At 34.3% G+C, this 15,427-nt stretch overlaps 1 protein-coding gene across 7 annotated transcripts in view; it reads left to right on the top strand.

The window, feature by feature from the left end:
* LOC128221930 (uncharacterized) overlaps window positions 1-15,427 on the top strand; it is a 161,580-nt gene that overhangs the window by 70,612 nt on the left and 75,541 nt on the right. The window lies entirely within an intron of this gene.

Here is a 15,427-nt window from a genome sequence, read left to right as displayed (position 1 = left end):
ACCATTTCGATATAAATGAACTTTGGGGTTCTTCTAGCAGTAACTGCCTATCTAGTTATGGTTTGCGAATTCCCCTTTATAAGTTACATACATGTTTAGCGTAATAAGATTTATGTTACCACTTTGTTATAAATGCATTCCAGATTCAGGCGCTAACATGTTATCTAGTTATGGTTTGCGAATTCCACTAAATAGGTTACATACCACTTGGTTAATGTAATAAGATTCGCGTTACTTATTAAATTATAATATGCCACCATACTTAAACGATGAATCTTATATCATTAACTTATTGTTTTGAAGTCAGGAACAATCCTTATTGTGGATTTTGAAATGTTTATGGTTGTCTATCAAACCATCCAAATAAAAAACAATTAAAAATGAAATAAAGCATCTTGTTTAGAAAACAAGTTATTAAGGTTTTTAGCTCATCTGAGCACGTAGGTAGTGGTGTTCAAGCTGAGCTTTTCGTATCGCCCAACGCCCGGCGTCCGTCCGTCCGTCGTTCGTCAACAACTAACGTCATCTCCACCAAAACCATCTGGTCAAATTAGATCAAACTCTTCTTTAAAATTATACAAATATATGAATTCCATGCAGAACATTGGTTGGCACGTAACTGATATGAAAACAAAATCTCTTTTATGACCAAATCACAAATTGTTCACAAGTGAATCGGCGTCATTCAGCAACTGTACCGAGGATAGCGGACATCCTCTCGATTAATGTATTCATTCTCAGGCGCAACAAAGCAGGGGTAATGCAGAGGTCTTTTCCTTTCCTAGTCATCTACTTCATCATGTTTGCTTTAAAGGCAGCATCCCGCACCAATGACATCACCATATTAAAATACTAAACATCCCCAAACTTTTAGATACAAAATGCCTTTCCATCGTAACTATGTTATCCCATTTTAGAGATTACTGCCATACAGATGTAAATGATTTCTTACTATGATGTGTACCTTGCAGTGTTTACTTGCACAAATACAATGGAAACTACAAAGACGAGCACAGGTAAAACTTTACTTTGTTCAGAGACACAAGACAATGGCCTTTACGACAATGAATTAGAGACACAAACGTATAAACATTTGTAACACAACTACAAAAACCTCAAACAAATAACTCACGCATCAAAATAGCCTTACCGATACATTATTTGATTACCGTTTTTCAATGTCATTGAAAGACGATTCGTTTTGAATCCCGAATCTTCTTGGGGATTACACCTGTTTTGCAATAACCAAAAAAATTGTCTCAATGATTATCAATAATTACAAGATCAGAAATATACACCTTATAAATAATACATAACAAGCCTTTATAATTTACTCCGTTTACTCTCGACTATCAACTTACTGAAAATCAAACCATCAACATGATTCTTCTTAATTATTTGTATAACCTATCCATCTAGCGCAATGCATATTTCACCGTATGATTGAGATTTATTGTATAGAGTTGTATTGCTGATGTATTATGGTTCGTCGACTCGTGAAGCGCTGTTAGTGACGTACAAACACAACGAATGAAAGAAATATCAACACATTACACAACATGAACTTTGTTTTCTCCTACTGCTTTTGCTATACTTCTGGAAGCCGGAAACATGTATTACATAATTCAATAAACACAAAAATGATGTCTTAGGTTTGAAATGTATCAGAGTGTTTTAACTTTAACATGTTTGCTATTTATGGTTTAGCTCATCTAAGCACGTAGCTACTAGTGGTCAACTGAGTTTTTCCTTTCGCCCAACGCTCGGCGTCCACCATCCGTCCGCCGTCATGCGTCAACAACTACTATTAAAGTTCCTTAGATGGTGCTTTTTTTGAAAATTATACAAATTAATGAACTTCACGCAAAACTTTATTTTCCATGTTACCAAAAAGAAACACTTTAAAACTCTTCATGACAAAATCCTTCAGGGCGAAAGCTCATATATGGTGTTACATTGCATTGGTATTATTCCACTATTCAAACTATTTCCCAAGGCCCACACCCTTGATATTTTTATGTAGCCTCTAGTCTGTTCCGATTGTGCCCCTGGGGTCAAAATTGGGCCCGCCCCAGTGGTCACAATTTTCCTTTCAGCTTATGTAAGAAATGTTTGAAAATATTTTTATTTAAACCGCCAGGCCAACACTTTTGATATTTTGTATGTAGCATTAAACAGTTGTCATTCACCAAGTTTGTGAAAAGATTGTCACTGGTACAAAACTGGCAACGCCCTGGAGTTCATCAGTTTCAAAGACTTATATAGGAAAATCTTCTTTTCCTTAACGAAGTGGGCAAGACCTTTGATATTTGTTATGTGGCATCATACGATTGCCCTCTACCAATTTTGTTTAAATAATGTCCCAAGGGTCAAAGCTGGTTCCAATATTTTTGATGTACTTGTTTCTGAAGCATAAGCAATGCAATAGACCATGTATCCAATTTAGAACACAAATATTAATGTTGTGCTAGGATGATAAAGACTGTTATCTTTTGACATTTTGATATTGAGACATTGCGTGCAGTTTTGCAAATACATTTCAATGTTTTTTTCTTGGATGAGCTTTTCTGTGAGATTTTGATCTACCTTCTTATTTTTGAAGCTACACTAACGAAGCTCGGACCATGTGCACAGATTTGAAAACAAATTTCATTTTTTGCGTTGATGACCTTAACCACTACAGCATTTGTAAATAATCATAGTTAATGATTAATGATTAATGATTAAGGGGGAAATGGCTGTTTGTGTGCGTTATGAATCAAGCACTATAAAAATGTGCTTTTATGTAAAGAATATGATTGAACCTGTTTTTACTTTTCAATTAATTAGTAAATGCTCAATTTAAAATCTTTAATTTATGCCCCAAAATAAGCAATGCTGAACTTACTGGCTCTTCCCAATAATCCATTTGATATTGTTTAAGCCCCGCGAACAACAAATGCTCTCCCAGCCATATTTCAATGCCGCTTGCATATCATTACTAACTAATAGTTAAGTTCAAGTTTTACTTTATTTAAAATGCATAAATGCTTTAATCCAATGAGAATATATTGAGTAACATGTTTGTGACATAGCTATCAGTTTCGACTGCATTTTTAAACCGCTATATTGAATATACCCGTATGTGTCCACCCCTAAACGTCTTAATGGTAAATGGCCGTTTCTCCCACGATCTCCCACCGAACAAAACAACAACAGAAATACAAAACAAAAATACAAGAAAACAAAACAAAAAACGTTTTAATGAAAAGAAATCACTGCCTCTGAAGATCATTCTAAGGACGAAAATCGTGGCCTAAGTGAGTGGTCGGTGGTGAGCATTGGGGGTGTGATATATAGAAGCGAAAGGGGACTGTACGTGTTAAAGTGGGCTGTATCCGGGGTGCGTGCGACATAAACTTCAAGGGGACCGAACGTGTTAAAGGGGTGCGTATTCTGGCTGCGCGCTTAATAGAAAACAAGGGGACGGTACGTGTTAAGGTGTGTTGTATCGGGGGTATAATCCATAGAAAACAAGAGGACAGTACGTGTTAAGATGGGTGATTAGGGGGTATGATACATAGGGAACAAGGAGATTGCAAGCATTAAAGTGGGATGTATCCGGGGTGCGTGCAACATAAAAAAGGGTACCGAACATGTTAAAGTGGTGCGTATTCGGGCTGCGCGCTTCATAACGTCTAGCAACATCTGCATGTACTTCAACGTTTAGCTAATTGTACATGTACTTCAACGTTAAGCTACTTGTTCATGTACTTCAACGTTTAGCTACTTGTACATCTACTTTAACGTTTAGCTACTTGTACATGTACTTCAATCTTTAGCTACTTGTACATGTACTTTAACGTTTAGCTACTTGTGCATTTGTTTCAATGTTAAACTATTTGTACATGTACTTCAACGTTTAGCTACTTGCACATGTACTTCATCGTTTAGCTACTTGTACATGTACTTCAACGTTTAGCTACTTATACATGTACTTTAACGTTTAGCTATTTCTGCATGTACATCAACGTTTAGCAACTTGTACATATACTTCAACGTTTAGCTACTTGTACATGTACTTCAATGTTTAGCTACTTGTACATGTACTTCAACGTTTAGCTACTTGTACATGTACTTTAACGTTTAGCTATTTCTGCATGTACATCAACCTTTAGCTACTTGTACATGTACTTTAACGTTTAGCTGCTTGTACATGTACTTTAACGTTTAGCAACTTGTACATGTACTTTAACGTTTAGCTACTTGTACATGTACTTTAACGTTTAGCTACATGTACATGTACTTCAACGTTTAGCTACTTGTACATATACTTTAACGTTTAGCTATTTCTGCAAGTACATCAAGGTTTAGCTACTTGTACATGTACTTTAACGTTTAGCTACTTGTACATGTACTTGAACGTTTAGCTACTTGTACATGTACTTTAACGTTTTGCTACTTGTACACGTACTTTAACGTTAAGCTATTTCTGCAAGTACATCAACGTTTAGCTACTTGTACATGTACTTCAACGTTTAGCTACTTGTTAATGTACTTCAACGTTTAGCTACTTGTACATGTACTTCTACGTGTAACTACTTGTACATGTACTTCTACGTGTAACTACTTGTACATGTACTTCTACGTGTAACTACTTGTACATGTACTTCTACGTGTAACTACTTGTACATGTACTTCAATGTTGAGCTACTTGTACATGTGCTTCAATGTTTAGCTACTTGTACATGTGCTTCAATGTTTAGCTACTTGTACATGTACTTCAACGTTTAGCTACTTGTGAATGTACTTCAACGGTTAGCAACTTGTACATGCACTTCAACGTTTTGCTACTTGTACATGTACTTTAACGTTTAGCTATTTCTGCATGTACATCAACCTTTAGCTGCTTTTACATGTACTTTAACGTTTAGCTGCTTGTACATGTACTTTAACGTTTAGCTACTTGTACATGTACTTTAGCGTTTAGCTACTTGTACATGTACTTTAACGTTTAGCTACTTGTACATGTACTTCAACGTTTAGCTACTTGTACATGTACTTTAACGTTTAGCTATTTCTGCATGTACATCAACGTTTAGCTACTTGTACATGTACTTTAACGTTTAGCTACTTGTACATGTACTTGAACGTTTAGCTACTTGTACATGTACTTTAACGTTTTGCTACTTGTACACGTACTTTAACGTTAAGCTATTTCTGCAAGTACATCACCGTTTAGCTACTTGTACATGTACTTCAACGTTTAGCTACTTGTACATGTACTTTAACGTTTTCCTACTAGTACACGTACTTTAACGTTAAGCTATTTCTGCAAGTACATCAACGGTTAGCTACTTGTACATGTACTTCAACGTTTAGCTACTTGTTAATGTACTTCAACGTTTAGCTACTTGTGCATGTACTTTAACGTTTAGCTACTTGTACATGTACTTCAATGTTTAGCTACTTGTACATGTACTTCAACGTTTAGCTATTTGTACATGTACTTCAACGTTTAGCTACTTGTACATGTACTTCAATGTTGAGCTACTTGTACATGTGCTTCAATGTTTAGCTACTTGTACATGCACTTCAACGTTTAGCTACTTGTGAATGTACTTCAACGGTTAGCTACTTGTACATGCCCTTCAACGTTTAGCTACTTGTACATGTGCTTTAACGTTTAGCTACTTGTAAACGTACTTTAACGTTTAGCTATTTCTGCAAGTACATCAACGTTTAGCTACTTGTACATGTACTTCGACGTTTAGCTACTTGTACACGTACTTTAACGTTTAGCTATTTCTGCAAGTACATCAACGTTTAGCTACTTGAACATGTACTTCAACGTTTAGCTACTTGTACATGTACTTCAACGTTTAGCTACTTGTACATGTACTTCCATGTTTAGCTACTTGTATATGTACTTCAATGTTTAGCTACTTGTACATGTACTTAAACGTTTAGCTACATGTACATGTACTTCAATGTTTAGCTACTTGTACATGTACTTCAATGTTTAGCTACTTGTACATGTACTTCAACGTTTAGCTACTTGTGCATGTACTTCAACCTTTAGCTACTTGTACATGTACTTCCACGTTAAGCTACTTTTGCATTTACTTCAATGATTAGCTTCTTCTGCACTTGCAACAACATGCATTTGTGTTCCAAATTGCCTTGTGCAACCACATGAAATCATTTCCATTCATATATTGAGCAGTATCCTGTTATAGCGTCCAGTCCAGCCAAGTACAACAAAATACAGTTATTCCTCCCTTCTGCTCTGTGTAACAACAGGCAGTTTAGTCCTACGGAAGCCTTGCAAAACAAAATACCATGAATTCCTCTTTCTGTTTGTGCACCAGCTTTCAGTAATCCATCACTCCTGCTTCGTGCAACAAAATACAGTTAGTTCCTCCTGCATTTTCCAGCAAATATGCAGTTATCTCTCATTCTTACTGTCGTGTCCAACAACTCATTGTCTCCCCTCCGTCATATAACAAAAAACATGCTCTAACTGTATCAGAAGAACGTGCATGTTAATGTGTACATGTATTATCTTATCCTTGTTTTAAATGAGTCTTAAATATCCTGACAGTTTTGTTAAAGCGCATAACCAAAGTTTTGGCTGGACTAGTTACAAATCATGACTGTTGTTTCAAACCCGTAATAATTATAATTACGATTGATTTACTCGTTTAAAAGACTTTAATTACGAGAGTCAAATAGAAGGTCGGACATTTCTAGAGATTTCAAAGACATGGTGCCAAAGGTTCGGTGTGTTGACTGTGCTCAAAACACAAACGCATACATGTTGAGAATCTAACACACTGATACCACATGTTATAACTCGGGGCCTAAACACTGACACACAAGCCCTTTCGTGAACAACGAGAGAGGTACAACATTTTCTCCAAAACCATTGAAAATCCTTCTATTTCTCTTTGATAAAACGGCATTCTATTTTACATTACGTATTGTCCGTTCTCTTAAATATTCCAATGCTTTGAAAGAAGTCAAACAATCAACGCATTACAAATAATATACGGTTTTATTACCATTGCATATCTAACATTTTATATTTACAAACTACTTGAGCCTTTTATGTTCTGTCTTTATCCTGTGTCTACGTTAACGATATAATTTCTACTCCATATCTTTCGATATTATTTAAAAGGCGTAATCCTTGGAATTATAATGTTATATTTACATACTTATGGTTAAACCATGCTATGGAGAGAAGTTATTCTGTGTGCATTTTATAAGAATAAGAACGGAGAGTTGTCTTTTTCAGTGAGTGAAGTATGCATGCACGTTTTGTATAACTTTAAATTTTAGCAAACACTATTGAACAATTTAACACGGTCGATATCTCTTCAACCAACGTTTAAGTGTATATTTGTGAACTGTAATTGGCACAAGAACTTTCAATTAGTGAAGGATAATGATCGGTAATGCAATATGCTACTTCTAGGTTTAGGCTTCATTTTTTTAGCTCGATGTTTATGTCGCTGCTGGCATTGTCGCCATAGTAGTTATTCAAAACCCAATCAATGGAAAAGGAACTATATCCCTTTTTATATCAAATTTCAACATACTGCCTGAGAAATACGGGTATGCCCTACACGATCCAAAACTGGCGAGTATACATATATTTACATGAAGCTTAACTTTTTATATGGAATGCAGAAAACAAAATGTCAGGACCAAGATATCATCACCTACATAGGCTTACTTAACTTGTTCACCCATGTTCAGCCAATATACGCAAAAGGTTAAGAAATTATCAGATTGTATCGCTGGAACGAAACGTTTTTGCACCGACGAAAACCGCTACGTCAATAATTAATGTAAACGATGATCTGAATTTTGAAGATAATGACCAATTGATCGATGAAATTTTAATAATTGCCATTCATTTACCTATTTACCAATTTAAAATCTGACTATTTCTTTGTCGTTAATTTGACGCAAATCATTGTATAATGGTTTCAAAAGAGATCTTTCAACGATAATCATACATCAAATTCGCTGTTTACGTACTGTCTGGACTTCCTTAATAAAACTTGATAGATATTGAACCATGTGACCCTTTACAGTGACACCGTGATCATTGCTGGGTAATGCACTTATTTCCGGAATTCCTTAAGCATGATTGAACTGAAAATATATCAATTTTATATTGCCGCAGAACAGTGCACGTATGGACACCATACGAGGTCATTACACAGGTTTTAAAAGCATGGGGTTTCATTATCAAAAGAACATATTGTTTATCATCAATAAATGAGATGAACATAAACGGCAATTGTTTTAGATACATTCCTGACCTATTATCAAATATTTATATCGCAACTTCCATTTCTCGGACACCACACACTTTGACCAGCACGATTGCGTTTATACCCCGATAATGACATCAACCCCGCAATTCATTCCTTAAATATACTCGTCCAAGAGTACTTGTAACTCGGAGATTGTGTATATAAGGTATTCATTTATTCAATGATATTAATATTCATGCATAGATCTTTTAAAATGTTTGGTTCACAGTAAAGAAATCCAATACATTATGAACAAGAAAATAGCAATGAATGATTCCTTTGGTTTAATCTTTTATGCTTTACATCCCTTGATCGATATTTCTGATTGATGACAAATCCTGGTATAAATAGGTTAGTTCGTACAATGAAATACTTACTATTTATTACCACAATCTTTACGAGTGGTTTCGTTCAATTGATATGACAAGGACATATTCGAATCACTGATTCTACCCTCTAAAGTCTTGTTGTGCAGGGTTTGAGTCTTATTGCACGTATCCCTCTAGTTCTGCCGTTTACATATTGTAAAGTCAAGTTTCTTCTTAATTTCTTTTTTTATATTTGCTTTTAAAAAATAAAACATTTTTTTTTTATAAAATTCTTAAATTTTATACGTTTCGATGCAAACAATTTTGAAATATATTAAATGTTCCACCTTGAACGGAAATCTTGATATTGAGTTTAAACAGTACGTTCTAGAGGCGGGGCGTATAAATGTCAAATGACTATGAGGTAGTATTTGGGTAAAAGTAAATGATATTACAATAATTATGTCATACACTGAATAAATCAGTAAACAAAAGCGGGTCCAGGGGTGTGTGTGTGTTGGAGAGTGTGAGGGTAATGCAATATAGGAATGTAAAATAATTAAATACGCCCAAAATGCAACCTTTCGGACTTGAAAGTTGCTAAAATGTAATTGAGGGAGTAATACTAAATACTTAATACCAAACTGTTTTCATTTCGGTGGGAGCGGCGCATGTCAAAAGCCTACGCTCCTAAGTTACACCACCTCTAACGTCAAATTCTGGATACGCTCCTGGTATACCATTTATGGTATTTTAATATGATAACCACGTTTAAGGAAGACAAGGGGAATATTTAAGCAAAAATATATCGATATGAAGATTCATAATATACAGCCGATGTTTATCAAATCTGACCCTTAACCTTTTATGAAGATTTAATTTCAAGCTTTCTCATGAGTTATTCATTTTTGCCTAGTTGGATTGTAAATTTAAAGTATTGTTCAGTGGTTTAAAGGTATAGCCTGTTGGCAAAATGTAAGAGAAGAGCCTCGTTCATTTTTGTTTGCATTATAATAAATTATCTGTCAATTTGAGAAAAAAATGACGGTCAAATATTGCGTGAGTTTAAGTTGTATTAATGTGAACTTGACGATATGCATGCTTGATATCTGAAATGTAAATTTAAATGGTCCGATTTTCGTTATAATTACAAATGTTGAATCGTCATAATAAGTTTGGAATGGGTCTTTTTAGAAGGAATCGAATTAGAAATCGACGGGGTAGAACGCTTCAACTGATGGAATCCTGTTTTTACAATCTGGTATAATCGAAAAAAAAATCATTGCAATACTTCTCTGCAAAAAATCCAGTTTTTCATATAAACATTAAAGGAATACAATAAATAGAACATGTGATTTAAAGTTGTTCATATAAATATAAATGAACGTCAATCATTTTAAATCATTATCTTTCATTGTTCACTGTTTTATTTGATTGGATTGCAACGATAGTCCAACATACGAGTAGAAAAACAATACCAGGGGCCCGTATCATTATCAAACGTTCATCGTTACTTTAACCTGTAAGAATTATACATGTTGCATGGTTCTAATATGTTTTGTTGATTATATTTCTGACTTAAATCTTCACAGATATATATCGAATTCACGCAAGTAGGACATGATCATTTCACATTATCTGACACGGGCCCTTCCGCTCGAAAAAGTTAACATATAATGGCCCTAAATGATTGACACATACGGAACAGCGACAATAGTGTACTTGATGTTTGAGTAGATAAACAATACCAGGGGCCCGTATCATTATCAAACGTTCATCGTTACTTTAACCTGTAATAATTATACATGTTGCAAGGCTCTATTATGTTTTGTTCATTATATTACTGACTTAAATCTTCACAGATATATATGGATTTATTTCTCATTGTAAATTTCTTTTCATATAAGAATCAAGATGATTTGTTTTTCATTGTAGATTTCAAGTCATATTGCTAAGATAATTGGCTTAAATGTCAGAAAAAACTTCTTATTGTGGATTTCGAAATGTTTATGGTTGTTTATAAAACCATCAAAAGAAAAAAAAGAAGAAATAAAACATCTTGTTTAGAAACAAGACATGCTAAGTTATTAGCCCATCTGAACACGAAGTGCTCAGGCTGAGCTTTTCCTATCGCCCAAAGTCCGGCGTTCGTCGTCCGTCCGTCCGTCGTCTGTCAACAAATTACGGCATACCCGCCTAAAACACCTGTCCAATTTAGATGATACTTCACTGGTATGTTTCGTGGATGGTGCTATTTCAATAACTATATGTTCTTGAGGAATTAAATTCAAATGTACAAAAGAAACATTATTATATATATTTTCATTCACTCTCCTTACACTGATTAAACAAATACTACTGATGGTTATACTTAATATTCAATACATGATCCATTATTAACCTGCTATTAAAACAGCAACGGTTAATTAACATAACAGTCAATTCGATATCAACGATGTTTTTAAAACTTACAAAAGAAAGTTTATGCCTTATTTTAAGTATGTTATAGTCCATATTTCTAAATATGAGAACTACTTTTATCATTTACAAAATAATGGTTCATCTGCATAACACTTCTCCTAAACACAGTCTTTATGTGTATGAAGTTTGATATTAATACCTCAAAAAAGATGAGGTGAAATAAATAGAAGGAGCTCAGGACAGAATGACGGAAAGGTGGGACATGTAATTTCGATATGACAATGGTTTATCTACACTGGTTTACATGAACAATTGCTCATACTCGATTTTTTTGTGCGTCAATTTGTTTAAGAATTATAATATGAAAGATCGAACTGCTGAGTAAGGTTTGGGATTTTACAGGCGGATACTATAAAAAGTTACCAAAAAGATACTTTTGTTTAATGAAACTATGAATACAAAGAATAATCAAAGTGCTGAAAGCGCAGATGGACTAGGGTTTCATTCAGAGGAATGTTGGTAACTGTGTTATAAGCATTGATAAAAGCTCATGCCACAAGGGGGGCACTATCGAATGAATAGAAAATGCTCAAAGCGTCGTTGAGGTGGCAGGATAAAAGCTCTTTTGAATTTCTCAATGCTGTACAATCAGACTTATACAAATAAATTTACATGTCTGGCGTATGATAACCAAAATACACATAGTACTATATTTCCAAACAATGTGCATTATAATTTATTTAACCAACACCTTACACATGGGACTACATATCAAACATCAATGGTAGACGCCTCGTGGTTTCAGTCAAGAAGATTTTCAAATACTAAATTACTACACCAGCCTCATAACAAGAACCTACAGGGTCAGGATAGAACAATCGTGGTAAATAACCACTAAATATATATGGCTACATGTTTATACAAATAAATATAAGTCGTCGCCTTACGCATTGTCATTGTGACTTTTAAAAAAGGCTCCTCTGTAGCAATTACCATGCCTATTTGCTACAACCGTTTATCCGCCTTTTTCACATAAAAAATGACATGCGATGTCATAGTCACTGGTGAAAGCGGCTTCCTTATAGTAATTTACCTGGTTTTGTGTTCCGTCCGACTAGCTTTCCATTGAACTAATATTGACGGAATGCGGTGTCTTTTGGACTTATTAAAGAGACTTATACTATGTTTATTTATTCCGTCCATCTATCCGTTGTTTGTTTAACATAAGCGTTGATATAAGGACATTTGAAAACGACTCTCCGGTAGTAATTACCTGGTCAATTTGTTCCGCCCGTCTTGTGAAAGAGGTTTTCTGATAGTAATTACCCGGTTTAAATGTCCCGTCCGTCCATCCGTCGTTTGCACATGTCTGAAGACATTCGGGGTCATTCGGACTTGTTAAAGGGGTTCTCCCATAGTAATCACCCTGTCTAGTTGCTCTTTCCGTCCATTTGTCTTTTGAACATGTTTAAAGACATGCGGCGTGTTTCGGAATTGATTAATCGATTTGCGGTGGAACTTTAGTGTTACATGTGTGTGAAAGGCACTGTAATACTTTTATGGTGTTATTGACTTTATCCGTGTCCGGCCATTACGCAACACTTCATAACAGTGACTGCAAGTTTGTGATATGTGCTGAGCGTCCTTAGCAATAATGACAAGGTTTTAGCAAGGAGAGATATTAGGGTACAAATGTGTTTACTTAAATATAAGTATCGCCGACCAATGAGCGTCCTTATTACGTTTCTTCATAATATTAAACAAATTAAATTTGCAAAACTTCTGTCATTGATCTACGGTCTCAAAGTCATTTTGATAAACGCCAAGATTTAAAATAAGAATGATCAATAAGCCTGAATATATTCATTTCAGTATAATCATAGTTAAATGATCTAATATTGTTCAAATGCAAATAGAAACGAAACAAAAGATTGATCTGAAATGGGAACCAATAGTTTACAATTTCTTCAGAATTCTATTATTATTATTATTATTGCTGGTTTGGTGAAAACGGATTAAATTACATTTTTTTGGTGTTTCATTTACAAGTGTTTGAACCAATTATTTTAATTGTAAATGTAGCTTTAAATCTTAGCCTCACAACTTGTGGAAAACCATCTATATCAAAGAACGATCAAAAGAATGTTGTTCGCCAATCCATTAGTGATCATTTTAAATAAAATAGATTTATCTTTAATCTGTTTTATTTTCGAAGTTGTTTTGTGGAAAACAAGGCAAACTGTTGCTAATGAAATGTTCATATGATGTAAAAAATAAAGCATTAATCATTAATGGCGAAATAAGTGCAATCTTTTCATTTTTATTTATTATTTGTTTATTAACTTGTATAGTACATTAAGCCTCAAAGGCATTTTATCACATTTCGCACAAAGCCCCTCGGGGTGTTGAATTGTTGTATGGTGATTAAATTTCATGGTCCAGTGCATATAGATGACCAATTATTGCCTCATTCAGAATTTAATGACCCATTTCTTAGCTGACCAATGTATGCTTTAGGAAAACTCGATACTGCCGTATTAATAAGTTACTGGCCAATTCCTTAGCTGACCAATGCAACATATATGAAACATATATGAAAACTTGACTCTGATGCATTGTAAAGTTAGTGTCAATTTACATAGTGATTTATGTTATTGAAACTTATTTTCAATATAAGCAACTAAATGTCCCGAGAATTGTTACTAAATATAAAAATGGGTACCAAAATTTAAAAAAAAAAGTATTGTTACAGCTGTGCTTGTGCAAGAACTGTAACTTTGGTTTGCCTTATTTATGACTTTTCCCGAGTAAACAAGAGACATATTGATTTAGTGCTGTCTGTCGGTCACAAAACTTTGTCCCCTGTAAAACTTATAGTTGTACTGAAACCTGGAAGAAGTGTTTAATATAAACTGTAGTTGTGCATAGACTAATGTTTTACCAAAATAGGTCTCTTTCAATTCCTTCATAGCCTTGACTCGACATCAGCCATTACCAACTTCAAAATATGTTCATGGTAGATCTGTTTGTTGGCCCGCTGTGATACTTTGTATCACAGTTTTTTCTTGTTTGCTATATGGTATATTTAAGAGGCACATTATGAAGTTTATGCAAATAATGAAATATATGATATGTATTCTTGTCTATGATTTTGAAGTTTAGTAATTATAAAAGGACAACCAAAGAAGATCATTTACATTGTATGTGCGGCTCTAGAAATAGAAACAATCAATATTGGATTTAGTGACAGATATGGAATGAATGGATCTTGTTTAAAAAGAAGACAGGTTTACATTTTGCTAAGAGTGTAACTGAAATATCATTCCATCAGTAATTAACACAATATAAACTTATTTTCTTTTACTTTTAACAGCGGCGCTAGTTATCATTATCTATATATCTTACTGTATTTGGTAAATGGTGTATTCATTGATTCAGTTAATAAACATAAATATTGCACAAAATATGACAATAATAAATAGGACGTTTACATCTGTGATTTTTTTGCTAGAAATATGTAGGTAGGAAGCTTAGCATTTAGGTGATACGGAAATATAAAGATACGGTACGAACAAATACCATACCATTACAAAATTACAATATAGTGCGATATATGGCCATATCACTACTAAATTTCCTGAGGCTTGTTCGTGGTAAGGCACTGTATAACGTATGTATGAATGAGTGATTAACAGTGGCATAAAAACGCCATATCATTACGTGAGCTACTTTATAGTGAGACACTGGATAGTTTATTAGTGAATGATTGACAGTGAAATATAAGGTCGTACCATAATAAACTCACTTAGGCTAGTTTCTGTTGGAACACTGGATAGCTATTGATTGAATGACTTACAGTGAAATCAAAGGTCGTACCATAACAAACTAACTTAGGCAAGTTTTTGTTGCAACACTGGATAGCTATTGAGTGAATGACTGACAGTGAGATATATGGTCGTACCATTAAAAACTAACTTAAGATAGTATGTGTTGGAACAATGGCTTGTTAATAAGTGAATGACTAACGAAGGCTAGTGTTGGGACACTGGATAACTATTGATTGAATGACTTACAGTGAGATAAAAGGTCGTACCATAACAAACTAACTTAGTCAAGTTTTTGTTGGAACACTCGATAGCTATTGAGTGAATGACTAACAGTGAGATATACGGCCATACCATTACAAAACTACCTTAGGCTAATTCGTGGTAATACACTGGGTAGCTAATGAGTGAATCACAGACAGTGAGATATAATGTCATACCATTACAAAATTACCATAGCCTAGTTCGCGATGAGACATAATATATTTAATGAGTGAATGACTAACCGTGAGATATAAGGTCGTACTTTTACTAAAGTACCATAGTTTAGTTCGTTGTGAGACCC

The sequence above is a fragment of the Mya arenaria genome, chromosome 16 (genome assembly GCF_026914265.1).
Source record: "Mya arenaria isolate MELC-2E11 chromosome 16, ASM2691426v1".
NCBI classification, from domain to species: Eukaryota; Metazoa; Mollusca; class Bivalvia; order Myida; family Myidae; genus Mya; species Mya arenaria.
The sequence above is the reverse complement of the archived record's forward strand: the minus strand, read 5'-3'. Positions and strand labels throughout refer to the sequence as shown.